At 44.2% G+C, this 4,967-nt stretch overlaps 1 long non-coding RNA gene across 1 annotated transcript; it reads right to left on the bottom strand.

Moving 5' to 3' along the window:
• LOC109708160 lies at nt 791-2,201 on the bottom strand. Its single transcript, XR_002215673.1, has 2 exons — nt 2,097-2,201; nt 791-929 (listed from the first exon to the last, which is right to left on the bottom strand). It is a non-coding gene; the product is annotated as an uncharacterized LOC109708160 (long non-coding RNA).

The following is a 4,967-nucleotide window of genomic DNA, read 5'->3' as shown; positions in this document are numbered from 1 at the left end:
CACCGGCACCGTCTACTGCATCGGCACCGGCTCTACCAGCCGCCAGCCACGGGACTCCATCGGCACAGTACCAGCCTGGGCGGCCACCCGTCCAGCGACAGAGCGAGGTATCCCGTCAGGCCCCGAGTGGGCGTTTGTATGCCGCTCAGACTGAGGAGGCGGCAGCAGTCGAGGATGTGGTCGCAGGTATCATTTTACTTGATGGCATTAGAGTTCGTGCTTTATTTGATACCGGTGCATCACATTCATTCATAGATCTGCTGTTTGCCGAGTTGCATGGCATTCCATTGGTTTCTTTGTTGCATCCGGGATATGTTGTTGTACCCGACCACACTTTGGATATTAGAGAGTATAGCCCCAGTTGCCCTGTTCGGGTAGGAGATTGGATCATGTCTGTAGATTTGCTAGCCTTGCGCAAGCTTGGGAAATTTGATGTGGTCTTGGGCATGGATTGGTTGACCAAGTATTATGCCACAATTGATTGCAAGAATCGCACGGTTACTTTTAGAGAACCTGGGCAGACTGAGGTTGTCACGTTCCACTATCGCCAATTTGGTCGATCCGGACCCGTACACAGACGCCGAACGAACAGCACCTTCTCTGTTCGCCCAAGGCTCAACAACAACGAATACATGTATAAAGAAATAAACAATTCCCAGGATACATTTCAATATACATGGCTTGCACGAAGACAAGCAACAACACAAGTGATAGTAAGTCTAACTAAATGAAATCCATTGTAATTTAAAACTTTACATAACTAAAACATTTAGTTATTACATGTCTTTCAATACATTCATTTATATGTCTCCGTACATCAAAATAGATGATACACGAACCCAAAATGGTATACCACTAGTACTCGGGTGTCCACTAGCTAGGCTGCTGGCTCTTGCCTCGATCCTCGGCCACAACGCTCGCACTGGAACCTGTATGGTTAGTGGTGTGAGAACTACAAGAAAGTTCCCAGTGGGTTCGGCTGCCGACCTCGCCGACTCACCCACTAGGTCTACTCAGGCATATGTAGGCAAGAAAAGTAAACTGAGATAGTAACCAACTATAATATGTAACCACTACAATGCCTGTACAAAGTTGAAGGAAGTAGTATATGAAAACTGAAAATATGCATGCATGCTTTTCATTAACTTTACCCAATCTTTTGGTTAACCCTCTGGTTAACAATAACTCATTGACGCTATCCCAAATATCGGGGAGACGCACCTGCACCCGACGGGACCGTCAACTGGGGGAGACTCACCTCCTGGTCCAGTAAAGATAANTTTTTAATAGTTCTCACGCCCCTGTTTTATGGTTTACTTTCAGAGCCTTCGGCACCGGCGGAGGCACGGGATCGCGGCAAGGGGATCGCTTAGCTAGCTAGCGAGGAGCGGTACTTTGCCTAGGTGGTTTACTCTTCCTTTTGTAGTTGAGAGAGTGAGAGATTTTTGTACCAATGTATAGAGACCACCTGTGTATCTACTTTTAGTACTTGTTATGGGATTCCTATTGTATTTACTTTATGTTTTACTTAGTGGATTTATAGTTTCATCCTTATTCCTTGTTGTAGCATTTAGACATTCTTTATGCTCTGATACTCCTAGATGTCTTTTATTATTGCTTTTATTATTGTTGTTGTTAGACGCCTTATGCGTTTTAGACGCATGGCGGGTCTGGGCACGTGCCGGGCGGGCTTCCGCTGGATCCCGGGGCGTGACATTAAGGTAGTCAACTTAATTATAATTAAATATGAACTCAACTTACCTTTATCTGATACCTGAACGTGAGAAATTCACTTTCCGCACTTTCCCGAGAACCGAAACCCGCGCTCGTGCCAATTGATGCCGAAAACGTCTTTTCGGCGATATCTTTGCGTAGGTTCGTCGGAATGCCGAACCGACTTCGCTAACGAGTTTGTTTTACCCTCAATTTGGTTTGTACGCGGTCAATTTCACGTCAGGACTTCAATCCTGCAAAAGTGCATTACCGGGGTCAGTTTTCCATNTACCCTATAATGCATGACTAAATAATTACAAATATGCTCAACGAATAACATAGACATAAAAGGTGATTCAAAGACTTCGGATAGCACCACCCACCTGTAGTGGTGTCAATAACTAGAATCCACGTCTCGAACTGTGTCAAGAACAATCTTGCACGTCTCGGTGTAAATAGAACTAGAACGGCCTCTACCGTAACTAGCGCGTCGTCGACCTGTCGGAAAGTAAATTCAGACTTTCGAGCATATGTAACTTTCATTTACATAAGAATAAAAGAGATTATATTGGTGTCATATTCTTATATTTTTTAAGTTAGCATTTCAATTCCAATTTGCTTGTGTGTATCCATTATCAACATACACCTTTTTACCAGCTTAATGCTGATTTCAACATTAAGCTTAAATCTATTCCTCATGCTGCCACTCTCAGTATTACGTCTCTTCTTTACTAATCTTCTCTAGGTATGAACATAGATACAAGGCACCAGCCAGGTTTATAGTACTCAACTAGAAGCTGAGCAATGCAGCTTTAGGCTTATCTTAGCTCAATTCATCATAAAATCCCTAAGTAACATACCTCTGTTACAATTAATTGAACCTTAGTTCAACTTGAATCATGCTTATCTCGATTTATTGCTGAATTGGTGCCTTCTCAGCCTCAACATTAATAGTCTCTAATGCTGAAATTCTGCATTGGAGCATCGCAAACTAAGCACCAATTCAGGTGCTCATTTTCAGCTTCAACTTTGAATTTTCAGCAACTAACTCTTCTTTAAGTGTAACACACTGGACCTTTGCAAATTACGAGGTTCGAGTGTTTGGATGTATTCCGAACTTTTCCACACTTGGTGGAGGGCCGTCGATGGTATACCGGTCTAAAAGTTCGATCTCGAGAGTTTTGGACAAGTCCTGAGAGTTTTTACTCTCGGGGACCGGTCCCTGGAAGGAGAGACCGGTTCCCCCAGTGAGCAGTGCTGCGGCAGCTCTGAGGCAACCGGTCCCTGGCAGGCGAGACCGGTTCCCGAGCGCGTTCTCGCAGTGAGAGACCGGTCCCGCGCAGGGAGAGACCCCTATGCTCTTTCTACTTGTTGTAAATTATTTTTAAGTTCATTTCTATGCTAAATGGGATTTATATGAATTTTAGAGCACTTAAAATGTANGTTTGTTTTACCCTCAATTTGGTTTGTACGCGGTCAATTTCACGTCAGGACTTCAATCCTGCAAAAGTGCATTACCGGGGTCAGTTTTCCATCTAACCCTTTTTCTATACAATTCAACTTAGTTTCGATCTTTTCTTTCCATTTCTCCCTTTTCCTCATTCATTCGTATTCTTTCTTTTCTTCCTTTCTTTCTTTTCTTTTCTTTCCTGCTGCTGCTACTAGCTGCAGCTGCTGCTGCTGATTGCTGCAGCTGCTGCTGCTGCCACTACTAAGCTGCTGCTAAGCAGCTGCTGCTACTGCTGCATCTCCTGCTGCTGATCCAGGAGCTGCTGCTGCTGGCTGCTTCAGCAGCAGCTGCTGGTGCTACTGCTGCTGCTGTTTCTACTCATGCTACTGCTGCTGCTGTGAGCTACTGCTGCTGCTGCTGTTCCTGCTCACAGCAGCAGCAAGGCCTGCTGCTGCTGCTGCTGCTCTAGCTTGCAGCAGCAGCAAGAGCTGTTGCTGCTGTTCCTGCTCACAGCAGCAGCAAGGGCTGCTGCTGCTGCTCTTGCTGTTGCTCTTGTTTGCAGCAGCAGCAAGGGCTACTACTGCTGCCAAGCTGCTGCTACTACTAGTAGCAGAGAGAGAGGGGTGAGAGGGAGAGATATAAATTTTACCTTTTTTTCTTTTTCTTCTTCTCTTTCTCCTTTCTCTTCTTCTTCCCTTTCTCCTTCTTTTCTCCTTCTCTCTCTCTCTCTACGTATGGAACCAGAGGGGGATAAGGATGGCTGAGGGCTCCTGGCTGGCAGGTTTAGTGGAAATCCACTAAGCCATGTGTAATTACCAAATTACCCCTCGACTTAATTCCGTTTAGTCGCACGGATTAGATACCTTTCGCAGGCTCTTCTAAGAGTCCATTTGAGTTCAAATTTGACAGGCATGTTTGGTTTTACTTAACAAGTCCAAAGAAATTTTAACATTTCAGTTTCGACCCCGTTTGGTCACTGCGAACTGTACCGAACTGCGATCTTTATCCGATAGCTTTCGGATCAAATTTCTCTCTCTACGGGTGTCAGAATAATCTGAAACTTTAAATCTAGCCTCATACAAATATTCCTAACATCTCTGCCAATTTTCATAATTTTCTGACACTGTGCATTTTCTGCTAATTTCTCAGTCCCATTCTTTACAGAAAATTCCAAATATTCTGTTTTTGCTCCGATTTCAACATGAACACTTCCAAAACATGCCAAGGGACTTTCACAAGCTACCAGTTTAATTTGGAAGCAATTCTTTTTCATCTTGACATCATATGGTTCATTTCGACCCAATCGGATACAAGAATCAGCATTCGAGTTACCATGGCACTGAAATTCTTTTGTCTCTTCGTTTTTCCTTGATACTAGTCCCTGTTGGTGGGCACTTTCTAAAGTGTGCCAATGACTTGATCTCAAACTTCTAATTCAGTTTAGAAGTCTTTAATTTCTATTTATAGCATTATTTCTCCACTTTGATCACAATTAGCTTCTAATCAAGTTTCAGCCTATTACAGAGTGGTATTATGGATGCCTGGAGTTCGCTGTTTGCGATGATGATCAGCTTGTCCTCGAGCTAGGCCAGCTGATCAATAGAGGTTTTGTAGCCTATTTGGCTAGTGTTGTGCTGAGGGCCGAGGATGACACCCTAGATTGAGGATATCCCGGTGGTGGCGAGAGTTCGGATGTGTTTCCAGCTGAGCTGATTCTGGTATCTGCTTTCTGATAGTGAGATTGAGTTTGTGGTAGATCTCGTCCCTGGACCCCTAATCTCAAAGGCGCCTATAGAGATGGCAC

The sequence above is a fragment of the Ananas comosus genome, linkage group 3, assembly GCF_001540865.1.
Source record: "Ananas comosus cultivar F153 linkage group 3, ASM154086v1, whole genome shotgun sequence".
NCBI classification, from domain to species: Eukaryota; Viridiplantae; Streptophyta; class Magnoliopsida; order Poales; family Bromeliaceae; genus Ananas; species Ananas comosus.
This window is presented reverse-complemented; position numbering and strand designations above follow the sequence as displayed.